The sequence below is a fragment of the Lampetra fluviatilis genome, chromosome 13, assembly GCF_964198595.1.
Source record: "Lampetra fluviatilis chromosome 13, kcLamFluv1.1, whole genome shotgun sequence".
Taxonomy (NCBI): Eukaryota; Metazoa; Chordata; class Hyperoartia; order Petromyzontiformes; family Petromyzontidae; genus Lampetra; species Lampetra fluviatilis.
The window spans coordinates 4,788,425-4,803,748 of NC_136287.1; the positions used below are offsets into that span (position 1 = coordinate 4,788,425).

Sequence of the window (15,324 nt, forward strand, 5' to 3'; positions counted from 1 at the left end):
TAGTTTTCGACCTTGTGATTGCCCAGGAAGCCACGAACCACTGCAACAAAGCTGTTCCAAGCCGCTTTCTCCTTACTAGTGAGCTTCTTGTGGAATTAATTGCACTCCATGATATTTTTCATCTGTGGTCCGGCGAAGACACTGGCTTTGACTTTTGCCTCAGACAGCTTAGGGAAGAAGTCTTGAAGGTACTTGAAGGCTGCCGACTTTCTTATCTACAGCTCTGACAAATTGTTTCATAAGGCCCAATTTGATGTGCTGTGGTGGCATCAGCAGCTTCCGGGGGTCCACCAGTGGCTCCCACTTGACGTTGTTCTTCCCCACAGAGAACTTGGTCCGCTGTGGCCAGTTCCGCCTGTGGTAGTGCGCCTTAGTGTCCCTGCTGTCCCAAAGGCAAGGATAGCAGGGTAACTTGGTAAAACCGCCTTGGAGACCCATCACGAATGCCACCATTTTGAAGTCTCCGATGACCTCCCAGCCGTACTCATCATACTTCAAGGCATCCAGCTAGGTCTTGATGCTGTTGTAATCCTCTTTGAGGTGCACCGAGTGAGCCAGGGGAAGATACGGGTACTTGTTACCATTATGGTGCAGCACGGCTTTGAGGCTCCTGGATGAGCTGTCAATGAAGAGGCGCCACTCATTCTGGTTACAGGTGATTCCGATTGCCTCAAACAGACTGGTCACATTGTGGCAGAAGCAGAGCCCATCTTGACGGGTGAAGAAGCTGCAAAAAGGTTGGTGACGCTTCCTCTGATCTGCGATTTGCACACTTTTATCCAACAAGTTCCACTGCTGGAGCCTAGACGTCAAAAGCTCGGCATTGGACTTGGTGAGACCAACATCTCTGATCAAGTCGTTGAGGTATTTTTGGTTGAGGTAGCATGGGTTTCTCTCCTCAGCTCCACCGCTGAATTGTCATCTGGATCTACAACGTCTTCCTCGCTCTGTGACTTGCTGCTCTCTTCTAAAGATGGCTGCTCTCTCTCCGGAGGAGTGGGTACGGGGAGCTCATGGCAGTGTGGCACCGGGGCAATGGATGAAGGAAGGTCCGGATACGTGATAGCAGGTGCATTCTTGCCAATCCGTGCAGAAGTAGCAGTTACTTTAGTGGTCAGTGGGTTCCCACCAAATTATTTGGATAGCGAACTTCATAGCTTTCTTTTCCCCTCTGTACCATCCTACAAAAATACATTTATTTCACCCATGACTAATGTGTAAGAGATTCCCGCAACATTTTTCATATATGATATATTTTTTCAATAACATTGAAAGTTGTAAAACATATTCACATTCAAAACTTTTACAATTTAAAAAATGTTAACAAATTTTATAACATAAAATTCCGAGCAACAATTGTACATCTTACCTTCCAGAGTTGTTTTGCATTGCTCGCAGGTGAAATGAGGTGCCCAGTGTTTGTCTTGATCCCCGACAGGCTTGCCGAAATATGCCTTGTAGGCCTCACACATCTTAGCAGATGCTTCCATGGAGTACTTTTTTGCCCTTGTTGTGATAAATTGGCCACAAACATAGCAAAATGTGTCTGCTGGATGATTGCAGCCTCTTGATGTCATCTCAGAAAAATGCAGATATGTATCCACTTAGGCAGCTGGAGCTAAACTGAACTGGTGGGCTTAAGGCCCCTGTATTTATACTATTATTTATATTACTGGAAAGTTCTAGAATGTTCTAGAAGTTACTCCAAGTTTACGCAGCACTGAATATATCTGGAATGTTCTGAAAAATAGGTAAATTTTTAAATATCACTGTCCTGGTCACAAAAGCAAAGTTTGTGGGGAATAATAGCATTTTCTGTACTTTTGAGGCATAAGCAATTCGGAAATAACACTTACTACCCAGGAACAAAAACATTGTTACACAGTGTTATTGCTTTAAAATGTGTCATGTAAAAATTTACTAATGCTGTAATTGTTTTAAGCCATGGAAATAAAAACCACTTACATAATATTCAGCCAACTGACCACCAGCAAAAATGTTACATCACTTAAGTTATAGTACATTTAATTCTTATAATCATGACACTCACATTTTTTTTACCATCATTTGTGTGAGAGAATTGTACAATATAGTGAGCTATTCTCACGTCGATCACTTATTATTTGAAAAATCTAAACAATGCTATGACACATGCACAGATGGACGCTTACGAGCCCAATTATGGATAACAAAACAAATATCTTTCAAAAATGTGAGCGGCACCTCACAAAGTCCCACCACCTAAGAATGGCACATGGATTGTTCATGGACAGGTCGGGCTGATTGCTTCAAGCAAAGCAGAGGTGGTTCTCATAAGGGAGGCTCACATTTCATAAGCCTAGGGGGGGGGGGGGGGACAAAAAAACCACAGTCACGACTGCTGCAGAGAAGATCCAAAGCTTTGTGTGAAGAGATAAGTCAGGCAGCTTCCACGCAGCATTACGCAGCCAATCCGATTCAATAGGCATTATGCTATTCATGACACGCGTGCAGATGGATCCATAGGTGGAGAGACACGCACGCCGTGACCCGCGGCACACGCTCGTGTGAAGGAGCTGTACAGGACACGCCTTTCATCCGTTTTTTTTGTTGTTGCAAAAATGGATGTTGACTGCATGGAATCGATGCTGATTTTGAATGCCACAAATGGCAATTAGCCGCAATGCAGCGACAGAAATTCTTGCAGCAGTAGACATATTGTTTCTTTGTTTGTTTATATGCAGTACAATTTGGTTTTGTATGATGTGCAAAGACTGGATGCTCACCCAGGCTAATTTGTTGGAAATTCTGGTAACTAATAAGATTATCTATTTTAACAAGGTCATTTTTTTGGATTATTATGCAGTAATTGTTGAGAGAATCTATTCACGAATCCAGTTTCATTTCAGTACCGATTGGCATATGAGAACATTCTCTCCACACGTGTTTGCCAACATGATGGCGTGTAGCATAGAATCGACAAGGCTCGATTATTGCAACTCACTACTCTACGGGACATCTGGCAATAACATTACGAAGTTGCTGCGTGTACAACATTCTTTGACACCTTTCGTGACGGGCACTGCATGATCCAACCATGTCTGTCCAGTGTTCGCCAAGCTGCTTTGGCTTGTGGTTGCCGAACGGATACATGATAAGGTCGCACCCATTACACACACAAAGTGCTTGCCACAAATGAGCCACAATACCTTGCTGATCTCGTCAATGAATATAAACCATCATGCGAACTCCGGTCCTCCTAAACAGCAGCTTTTGGATAGCCATCGAACAAAGACTGTCACTACATTGCACGCTTTCGGATGCGGTTCTGCGGCCGTCTGGAACGCTCTTCCTTCCAATATTAGGAAGCCACTGGAGCTATGCACTTTGAAATATAGATCGAAAACTCATTTCTTGAGAACTGCTTTTTGTGCTTAGCTTGTTGTCCTTCCCCCGCACCTCCAATTAGCACGGTTGGCTACATATGGTGTGAAAGAAGTTTTGCATACATATACAACAACATTTTTACATCCCTTTGTCTGGATGAAGAGATCACTGCCTCACCGCACTCTCTCAGTCGTGGGGTTTGTTGGTTCCCACTTCACACCACTGCTCAGTGTGGGTTGGTGGAGTGTTTGTAAAGTGATATTCTTTTTTTGTGATGTTCTTTTTTGTTCGTTGTTCATGCTATCTCACTAAGCGTTCACGGATTAGTTCTGCACATCTGTCTGTCACGGCAGGGGGGCAGGAGTGGTCACACTAACTCTCATGAATAGAATCAAATGTAAGTAAAAACAAATTGTGTAGCTGTTCAGGACGTACTCAATAATAAAATAAACCCAACTAAATCGATCAAAGAGTGGGTAACATTTTGGTGGTAAAAAAACAGCGTTAAATTGATGAGCCTTATCAGCCAAGGCAATGAAATCACGTGTCACGTGACAGCCTCTCCTCGACGATGACATTGCATGCGACGTTGTTGTGCACTGTGGTGTCACGTTATCTTGTTGCGAGTTTGCGATTGAACAAAGATTATTTTTCTATTTCACTAAATGTGTGTGCGTTTTTCAATTTTTTATAACTGTTATATTTCAAAAAACTTCATTATCACTAATTAAATGCGGCATTTCCCGAGGACACACACGGGATTTTGCAAAGCATTACAGATTTCACGCATTTCCACAACACAATTGATTTTCCATTAACAGCGTATGGAACATAAATCAGAATCAGCCGATTTATTTATGCTGGAGGGATCCGATGAGCTATACGGCTCCGTTCGTCACAGATGTCCAGTAGCAAGCAGGCATGGGCACAAGCAGACAAACCGACGTCTTGTTTTCCAAGCCGCCTGTCCCCGCCCCATGGCTGCGAAAAAGGAAATGGGATAATTGGATCGAAATAACCCAATTTGCTTCATTAACCTCTTAGTCAACCTCTGTTTTTTCATGCCCGTCACATTCTCATTTGAAAGAGTTGAGTCGGCGGGGGGGGGGGGGTATATAACGCCACTTGAAAAAATCCTCAACTGTGTTTTTTTTGCGAGCTATGGGGCAGGGCAATTATGTGTGAATTATGGGGCACAGCTGTGTACAGTTGGCTCACATTACAACTGCACAGTGGTCGTTGAGAGCACGGGAACATGAAGCGTTTCAAGAACAAGAAAAAGGTAATTTCACCCACCGTGCCGTTCCTCGCCTTGCAGATCAATTGCCCCGGATTTCCAAGACTTGTATTTTGACAACGTCTAGCCAACCGTAAACTCAGAATTTCTTATCATCGCTAAAACAGGCAGTTCCTCTAGGTACAAGCAATTAGAATGATAACTTAAACGGTACAATTCCAGCGTGTGTCATCACTTGTGAAGTACCGGTAAGTACGCTGGACACCCAGGTTGAGGCACACGTATCTTTATTACAAGTTGTCGGTACAGGACAGCACTAGAGGGGGTAGCGGCCCCCTCACCCGGATAACTGGGGATACACCCTAGCTAATCCTGACCTAACCCCAAGTCCTCCACTAACGGGCTAGGGGAGGCTAACTGGCCCGACACTGGTGAGTCGGGCTACGGTCTCCGGAGTCCCAGGGTACTGACCCTGGTTCACGGAACCACGCCTCTGGCTCGATCCTCCGCAGCCCTTACAAGGGCGGCGTCGAGGGGAGTCCAGGGCTTCTAACTAGCAGATCTTCCTTCTTCCTCCTTCGTTCCCAGACTCAGCCACGAGCTCTCTCTGTCCTCCCCCTTTATACCCCCCGTCAGGATCACAACCCCCCAGGCTGCCTGATGCGGACGTCGCTGCGGGCACCCCCCCCCGTGTACTCCCGGAGCTCCGCCCACTGTGTTTATTCCCCGTTGGATCCCATGCACCTACAGCCCTCCCGTAACAACCCTACATCACTCCCCCCATTACAGCTCGCAGCCGTCCCGGCTGCAACAATTCCAATAAAGGAACATTTACCCCTCAACCCCGTGTGTGCCTCATTTTTTTTCAACAAAATGCAAATTGAACAACAACAACAAGAACAACAAGAAGAACAAGCACACCCCCGAAGGGAATGTCCGACGCACCCCCCCCCCCCCCGTATAAATACGAAATCCGTAAAAGCGCGTATATACAACTAGCCAGGAACTCCCCCAGCACACACAGCACACCCACGACACACAACGCACCCACAACACACACACCCCGCCCACACACACAACACAACACACACAATGTGGCAGGAGCGCACCACCGACGCAGCATACAGTAACCATGACACGTGAAATAAATAAAAAAATTCTTCTTTTTGTATATTATAAGAGTCTGCGCATCTTAGCGCGCGTCCTTGCCGCAGGCCTGTCACACGGGGCAACCCCGGACGGCGGACCATCCGGTGGCGGCTGTCCCTTTCGAGATGAGGTCGCGATTGAAGTGGCGCGACCGTCGGCATCACCCGTGTGGGTTGTAGGGCATGAGCCCGTCATTCCCGGTGCACCTGTGGGTGGGACAGCCGGCAACACATCAGGCGAGAGCAGCGACGGACCCTCCGAGTCGGTCGACCCCCCACATGCTTGGCCCCGCGCGTGTGGAGTGGGCCCTCGCACCGCAACAAACGGTTTTAGCCTAGAGGGGTGTACAAACCACCGGCGCCTGCCCCATTTGATTCGAACGCACTGAGGCCTCAAAACCTCGACAACCTCGACGGGGCCCCGCCACGGGCGCACGAGTTTAGAGGAGGTCGCGAGTGGTACCTGGGGACAGTGCAGCCATGCCCTGTCCCCCGGCTTCCACTGCAGCACGTGCGCGCGAGCCAGCCTGAGGCGCTCGTTCGCCTTTTGACGCCTGTCAGAATTTAGCCTCGCAGCATCCCGTGCCTCAGTCAGTTTGTCAAGGTTAAATTTAACGTGTTCATCCAATTTAATTTTACCCAGCGGTGCGGGGATCTGCAGCTGTGCCGGAACAGGTGGGTCGGGTTCGCGGCCATACATAAGAAAGAATGGTGAAAATCCCGTCGCAGCATGGGGAGCCAATCTGTATGCCGCTAGAACCCCTTGAATTTGTAAGTCCCAATCAGTCTGTGAGTCCGAGACTTGCTGCGACAACATAGACGAGATGGTGCGATGCAGACGCTCGACCATCCCGTCCGTTTGCGGGTGATAAGGAGAGGTTCGAATTTTTTTCGTTCCTAGGAGATCACAGACTTGTTTTAGGAGTTTCCCGGAAAAATTTCTACCCTGGTCGGTCAGCAACCGCTCCGGAGCACCTTTGTCCATGACATAACCCTGGACAAAGGCGTCGACGATGGCTGCTGCCGACTGATTTGGCAGGGGCCAGGCCATAGGCCAGCGCGTAAAATATTCGACCCCAGTAAGCAAATATCTGTTACCCCTGGGGGTGGCGGGGAATGGCCCCAGAATGTCGAGTGCGACCAGTTCATTTACTCGGGAGACCTGGATGGACTGCAAGGGCGGGTTCGACTCCCGTGCCGGTGGTTTGCGCTGCGCACACCGAGGGCATGCTGCCAACAGATCAGTGACATCCCTTGTCATGCCTGGCCAAAAAAAATTTAGCTGGAGCAAGGCGAGAGTTTTCTGGGTCCCCAGGTGGAGGAGGCGCTCATGCGCAGCCCACACCACCTTACCCCGTAATCCCGAAGGGACCACCAGCCGGTGACGGTGGGATTTGCTGTCCCAATGCATGAGCAACCCTGCGTGCATGCCCCAAGCGTCGGCCTCACCCGTCCCCCGCCCCCTCTCCCCGGCGCGACGACGCAACGCGAGGAGGGAGGTATCCTCCATTTGGAGGCGCCCCCATTCATTAACGGGCAACCCAAGCAGGGAATCTTTCCCCTGTTCCGCGATATCATTGGTGACCAATGTTTCGTCATTGGCGGCGGCCGCCAGGACCGGAACCATCATGTCCCCTGCCCGCTTGCAACGCCCAGACCCCAGGAGGCATGCGCATTCGGAGGCGGTTGGCATCCGTGACAGAGCGTCAGCGTTGGTGTGGCGAACGCCCTTACGGTAGGTGGTTTCGAAATCGAAATCCTGGAGGACCTCCAACCATCGGGACAATTGTCCCGATGGCTGTTGAACCTTCAGGGCGTACTGCAGTGCCGCATGATCTGTGCGGACGGTGAAATGCCGACCGTACAGATATGGGCGATACTGTTGGATGAAATAGACAATTGCCAACAGTTCCCTATGGGTGACACAATATCTTTGCTCCGCTGGAGACAACACCCGACTGCCGTACGCAACCACCCTTTCCACGCCGTCAACCACCTGGGAAAGCACACCTCCAATACCCGTGTTGCTCGCGTCGGTGTCGAGCAAAAACGGCCTAGAAAAATCTGGGTAAATCAGGGGAGGAGCCTTTACCAGGGCGTCCCGAAGGGAGCAGAAAGCAGCTTCCTCCTCCTGACCCCAGTGGAACCGAACCCCTTTAGATGTTAACGCGTGTAGGGGTTTGGCAATCGTTGCAAAACTAGCGACGAAGCGTCGGTAATATGATGCGAAGCCAATAAAACTCCTGACCTCTCCCACCGAGGTGGGAGTCGGCCAGGAGCTGACACACTGCGTTTTGGCGGGATCGGTAGCAATACCCGAGCGCCCTACGATGTGCCCCAAATAACGCACCGACTCGCGTAACAAATGGCATTTCTGGGGCTTAAATTTCAAATTAGCAGCCCGCATCTTTAGGAAAACCGCCCGCAACCTCTGGAGATGTTCATCAAAAGTTTTACCAAAGACAATAACGTCATCTAAATAAATCAGGCACGATTCCCATTGCAATCCAGCCAAAACCAATTCCATCAATCGCTGGAAAGTTGCCGGCGCTGAGTGTAAGCCCATCGGCAACCGGTTGAATTGGAACAGGCCGTGCGGTGTACGGAAAGCAGTTTTAGGCTTAGAATCATCGTCCAGAGGAAGCTGCCAGAATCCCGAAAGTAAATCTAGTGTGGAGAAGAATCGCGCTCCCGCCAAGGCGTCCAGCGATTCGTCCATCCGTGGGAGCGGGTATGCGTCGGCAACCGAAATTTTATTAAGGCGCCGAAAATCCACGCAAAACCGCAACGAGCCGTCCTGCTTTTTAACCAGGACGATCGGCGCTCCCCAAGGGCTGGTGGAGGGAGAAATGATGTCGGCGGCTAACATGTCATCAACAGCCGATTTGACATGGTCCTTTTCGGCGGGACTTAACCGAAACGGATTTTGGCGAATTGGCGCGCTGTCACCCGTGTCAATATGGTGACGCAGCAGGTGAGTGCAACCCAAATCATATTTATCCCGACTGAAAACGTCGGAAAATTCCCTCAGTAGCGTTCTAAGCTGTTGGCGCTCTGAATTTGTCAGGTCCGTCGATCCCGCACAAAGCGCGTCGAGCCACCCTTCATCGCTGTCCGAATGTGGGAGCATTCGGGAAGCAGTGCCAACATGGTTCGCGACAGGTTCCTCGCAGGGTACCGGCGTCGCGTGAGCGAGCACCGTCCCTTGAGGAACCACCACTGTCTGCGACCCCACATTGAGGACCGCGATGAAAGGGTCCTCGTCCCCTCTTACGACGGTCTGGGCCGGAATCAAATGAGGTGCATTAACCCCGGCCCTAGACGGTCCCAGCAAAACACCCTGATCCCCTACGCCCTTAGCGAAGGGCTTACGAAGTTTCAGAGGCACTAGCATTTGAGCTCCCGGCGGCACACTAACTGTTCTGACGACGAACGCCGGTACCGTCGCGAACGCCGTCCGAGCCGCCGCAGGGGAAGGCAGGAAGGCCATGCGTCGCCCTGACGGAAGCTCAATGCATCCTTGGTCGATCAAAATACGAATTGGCATTTTGCCTAAGAAATCCGTCCCCAGCAGGCACGGAACCGCCAGCGAGGAGGAAACGAAAATCGGCCCCGACAATTTGATGTCCCCGATACAAATTTGCGCGCGAATCTGTCCCATGATGCCCAGAGAGCCCCCGTTAGCGGCATAGAATGGGACGTTAACCGGCAGTAAGGGCCGGCTTTGTACAGGCAGAATATTGTAAATTAACTCTGAAATGATTGTCGCCGATGCCCCCGTATCGACCAGGATGCGTAACTCTACCCCGTCAATGTGTCCGACCACGGCCGACGACCCTGACGACGCGGCTACCACGCGATGGGCCAACACGGACCACTGTTTGGGCTCGATTCGAGTCCCCGCAGTGATCCGCGTTGGGCCGTCGCAACGCAACATCGGCCCCCCGTTCGTTGTGGTGCGAGAGTGTGCAACGGGTGGGTGCTTTGGCCAAACATGTGTGGTGCCGCGACTCGCCGGATCATGTTGCTGGAGCTTGGGAGGAGGAGGCCCGGCGTCCCGTCGAGGCGTCGTCCCGCGCTGTCGAGGCGAGCGGCACCCCAAGGCGACGTGGCCCCGAACGCCGCAGTTGAAACACCGCGGACCCCCCGGTGGAGACGATGGACGGTCGAACCGGCTTGAGCCGTCCCGGCCCGCCCGTGCTCCTTGCGCCTGTTGCCGTCGGTGGTCGACGGCGTAGAGCTCCTCCGTCTGAAGGGTGGCTGCAGCCACCGCACGCCCGGCCGATGCCCTGCTGGCTTTCCGCCGCAGGGACAGAAGGTTGGCGTGAAGGAGGCGCGCCGCCTGAAGAGAGGTCATCTCGGCATCCTCCTGTGCGACGACAGCGATGTCCAGGTCGTCTGCCAGGAGGAGGATTTTCTCCGTGACCATCGCGTCCACGCCGTCGTCGTCCATACGGGGAAAAGCCGTTTTGGCCAGCGCCAGGAGGCTCGTCCTGTATGCCAGGGGCGACTCTTTTTCACCCCGCTTGCGGTCGTAGAACTGCTGTCTGCATTCTGCAGATGGTCCATAGACCCCAGCCAGCAGTTGTAGCGCCCTCGGCAGAGTAGAACGCTTCTCTCTTGGCGCCGATGTGAGGGCGGCGAGCGCGTCGGCGTCGAGGAGCGCCGGCAGCGCGCAGAGGGCTTCGTCGTCCGACCACCTAGCCATTTCTTGGTGGGCGATGAAGCGACGCTGGAAGCCGCCCCAGTCGCCCTCCGCGCCAACAAATTCCTTCAGCGGAGGTAGCCGTTGTTGCAGCGCAGCGTTCGCCTTGGAAGTCTGCAGGCTGCTATCCCCAGGACTCGGCTGTGCATCGGCGCAAATGGCAGATGGAATCGCCTGTCGCAGCCGTGATGACGTTCCCGCCGCTGGCGATGATGCGGCTGTCCCAGCGAGAGCGGTGTCGGACCCAAGGTTTAGCCCGGCCACGCCCTCTGCAGCTGCCGTGGCGATGGCGGGAAATTCAAAGTTGGAGTCTTCCGAAATGGCGGGAAGGCGCTCCGGTCGTCGACTCCCCTCGCCCCGTGGTGGACCACCAGCCCCCAGCCGCGTGATGTTTTCCAGCGTGGCGGCAGCGGCATACAGCAGCTCCGCCAGCCTCTCGTGAGCCAGCCGTAGCGCGTCTGGCTGCGGCCCCTCTTCATGCCGATGCCCCGGCAGGAACGCGTCAGGCCCCGGCTGTACCATGTCTTGGTGAGCCGTCTCGGGCTCAACGATTTCAGCAGTGTCCTCGTCCGGCACTCTGGCTCGAGCTGTCTGACGTGTTTCCATGTTCGTAATACTTCTGACACCAGATGAAGTACCGGTAAGTACGCTGGACACCCAGGTTGAGGCACACGTATCTTTATTACAAGTTGTCGGTACAGGACAGCACTAGAGGGGGTAGCGGCCCCCTCACCCGGATAACTGGGGATACACCCTAGCTAATCCTGACCTAACCCCAAGTCCTCCACTAACGGGCTAGGGGAGGCTAACTGGCCCGACACTGGTGAGTCGGGCTACGGTCTCCGGAGTCCCAGGGTACTGACCCTGGTTCACGGAACCACGCCTCTGGCTCGATCCTCCGCAGCCCTTACAAGGGCGGCGTCGAGGGGAGTCCAGGGCTTCTAACTAGCAGATCTTCCTTCTTCCTCCTTCGTTCCCAGACTCAGCCACGAGCTCTCTCTGTCCTCCCCCTTTATACCCCCCGTCAGGATCACAACCCCCCAGGCTGCCTGATGCGGACGTCGCTGCGGGCACCCCCCCCCGTGTACTCCCGGAGCTCCGCCCACTGTGTTTATTCCCCGTTGGATCCCATGCACCTACAGCCCTCCCGTAACAACCCTACACTTGTGACTGGTGAAAGCTTATGCTGTTAATTTGCTACCCTCTGGCCACATTATAAACATTTAATCGAGTACACCTGGATTCCATTACATTTATATGTATCTATTAATTTACAAGGAGAGGGATGGTCTTAGACGGACTGGTCCTTGGGAATGGGGTACAAGGGGCAGAAAGGAGGCTTCTCCGCAGGGTTGCCGGGCTCACTCTCCCTGATCGGGTGAGGAGCTCGGTAATGCGGGAGGGCCTCTCAGTCGAACCGCTGCTCCTCCGCATCGAGAGGAGCAAGTTGAGGTGGTTCGGGAAACTGATAGACAGACTTCCCCTGGAACTCTACCGGGCAGCACGCCCCACTGGGCGAAGACCCCGGGGCCGGCCCAGGACAGGCTAGCGGGACTATGTCCCTCGGCTGGCCTGGGAACAACGCCTGGGAATTCCACAGGAAGAGCTGGAATCCGTCGCCAGGAAAAGGGAGGTCTGAACCAGCCTACTCAACACGCAGCCGCCGTGACCCTCACCAGGCCAAGTGGATTGAGAAACGAACGAACAAGCAAATTTACAGATGATTTGTCATACTGTGTCGGTCATGGGGGCTGTTTGACCATACTTCACCACACACTTGCCAGTGCAGGACTGGTTCAGACATCACTCACAACTGATTTTAGCCGAATCTGGAAATGAAGACTCGGCAAAGTGAGCACAAAGTGGCGCTGCCACTGCATCCATTACGAATCCATTAAGAATTATAAAGTCGCCACTTCATCTCTGAGTTGTTTGTGATCAAATCACATTTTAGTGTCTCCTTAAGTAGGCATTGCTTGCTTGGAAAAACGAGATACTCGTTCACCCAATCTATATTCCATCCTCATCGCCTGCCATCGGTATTAGTGCCAAATTGGTATTTTTGTAGTAGGTGCATATATGTACAAAAGTCAGCTATCATTTCACCCAGGTATCCACGCAGGAGAGGACTAATACTATATAGGCAACACATCAGCAAAGAAACAGACAAGAGTGTGTCTCTCAACACAACACAAAACATGTATAAATCAACGTTCTTGTTGATTTACAATCTTCCACACGGGGCTTCCTTCTAATTTTCCCAGCTCCATCAGTAGCACGGGCCACATGGTGTGGCTGGATGGGTTTGGCCTATGGGGTACCGTGGTGGTAAGATGTTAACTACCTCGCCAGGTAGACAAAAGGTGGTGGGTTTGATCCAAACCTGGATGCCTGTTTTATATTTGTAGTTTTTCATGTTCTCCCCGTGGTCGCGTGGATTTTTCTCCGGGTCCTTCGGTTTTTCACCCATTTAGAAACATGCACTTAGAGTATTTGGCCGCTATACATTTCCACGTGATGATCCACTTCGTTGAGCATTCATTTGTGGCCAGGTCGTTTCTGAAAAAGAGCTATATAGCTAAGTGGGCCGTACCTGGTCAAATAAAAAAAAAGTTTAGCGTAGTAGTTTAGTTTATGACATGTGGTAGCCTAGCAGCATTGGTGTTTGCATTTGTTTATTTTCGACTTGTGTGAATGGGTTTTCTCCGCGTAATCTGGTTTACTCCCTCATCCACAAATGGATGACCCTTTTGAAAAAGAAAGGTGAGACCCAGTGACACTTTCCTGGGTAAACAATTTAAAACATTTCCAGTAGCATTAACATATGAAGGCAAAGCTTCAAAATAGTAATGTCAGGTGTTTAGGATTATTTAAAATGCTATTTCTATATATTTTAATTAAATGCACCCCCATACATGTATCATAAAACTTCAACAAATGTGTCAATAACAATGCCTTAAAAGAAAATATATACGAAATAAGGCAATGTTTTAGGCAATTGCCCATCCTTTATGTCCTGTATGATTAGTGTAAGCGGTCATATTAAAGCATTATGGTGCTGACATTTATACACCGCACAGTCTCTTGACACGTGACAGTTTCCGGAACATGTTTTTGGCCAAATTGGAAGTAAAACTGGAAAGCATGAGATGATGTTACACAGGAAATTATATTTCACTTATATATACACACCCATGCAATTATAAGTAATTTTTACATCCATCAATAGTAAGTGCCATTTGTCATTTTTTTCTAAAGACACCTTCATTAGGTACGCGTTCCATTTCATCTGCTTAACCTGTCCTGCTGATAAGTTCTCCTTGAAGTTATGAGTTATCTGGAACATGTTGTTAAGATATCTTCCATACTTACAGAATCATTTGTATCGACAAGCATTGACTGGTGAGGGATGTCATTTCATATGCAGTTATAATTAATACAAAGCTAACATCGACAATTTGTCACTTCTTCATTTTTCTTTTTTCAAACCTAGAGTACTTGCATACAATGTCTAATCTATTGCATTTTTTCCAGTTATTCGCTAGAAACTTTATAAAAGATAGAATATATTAGCCCTGCCAGTCTTCTAATATAAATCTGTGATTTACCATCATGATAATTTGTTTAAAAACGTCAATCACATTGTCAAAGATTGACTCTCCCCTGTTTGACACAGCGCTACATTTTTGTGTAACCTTCGACCTTTTCTCCAGCGATCCTGAATAACATCACTCAAGATACTCAGCGGCCGCGCACACCGCTGCAATAATGGGAGCTGGTCCGTAATTGCCAAGTGACTTTCAGACCTTCTCGCAGAAAGATAATTGTGAGCTCATTTTTACCTCGTGCGAAATGTATACTGTGCCAAAAGGACATACTTCATCTTATTCATCTCAAAACATATTTGTTTAGTAATTGGTCATTGATTAACTGTGCCGCAGGCACGCTGTTTAAAAAAAAGTATCACAAAATTATCCTCGTTTGTCTGAACTTAACATGTGTTTTTCAATTCACCACATATCAGGGAAATAACTTGTTTTGAATCAGTCTTAAGGCAAATGTAGTGTGTTTGGTATCAAAACTACGAGGACATCCTAACTTTTGACTTGGCTTAACTCCATTCTGGATGTGTGCATTAATGCCCCATTTTATTCGTTAAAAGAGTGACAAGTTAAAGTTTCAGTCCTGTAATGGCTTGCTTGTGCCACTGCAGGCAGACGAGGGGACGTTTGGCCGACTCTGTCAAACATCTTGAAGGAGGTGGGAGTATTCACATTTCCCCCCACCGCACATGACCTGCCAGTCGACTGACTGTGGTGAACCCGTTTGTATTGCTGGGTAGACAGAGGTGTGGGTATTTAAGAAACTTGCCCATTTATCATCTTCCGTTGCCGGTAGACCGAACCGAACTTTTGACCTCTGGATTGTGAGTCCAGTGTGCTAACCATTACAGCACAGCTTCGTCGCTCGGAAGCTCGTATACTTACGTGTGCATGGCTGGCCTAAATTTAAAGTGTGTGTGAGTGTAGATACGTAGCTTTAGTGGGTCCCTTGATTTGTAGTAAAACATAATGATGAATACGACTGTCACCAGGCACACCGGCAAGCACTAATGCACTGCAGGACCAAATCCAGAATGGGAATAGCTCCCGGAGGAAATAAAACCATGGTCCTCCACATGAGCACTGAAGAAAACAAACCACTAAAGAGGTCTTAGTGAAGATCACTTGTTTATCATTAACACTAATCGTAGGGACCTCCCATGCTTACTTAGCTTTGTTTACTGTTCACAATGCCAACAAACTGTTTTGGGATTTATCTTAATCTCCTTTGCAATGCATTTTTCTAGCCTAATTCTTAATAAAAAA

The 15,324-nt window shown here is 50.0% G+C and overlaps 1 long non-coding RNA gene across 1 annotated transcript in view; it reads right to left on the minus strand.

The window, feature by feature from the left end:
* Positions 1 to 15,324, minus strand: part of LOC144935304 (uncharacterized) — a 48,015-nt gene that overhangs the window by 18,011 nt on the left and 14,680 nt on the right. The gene's annotated exons all lie outside the window — the stretch shown is intronic.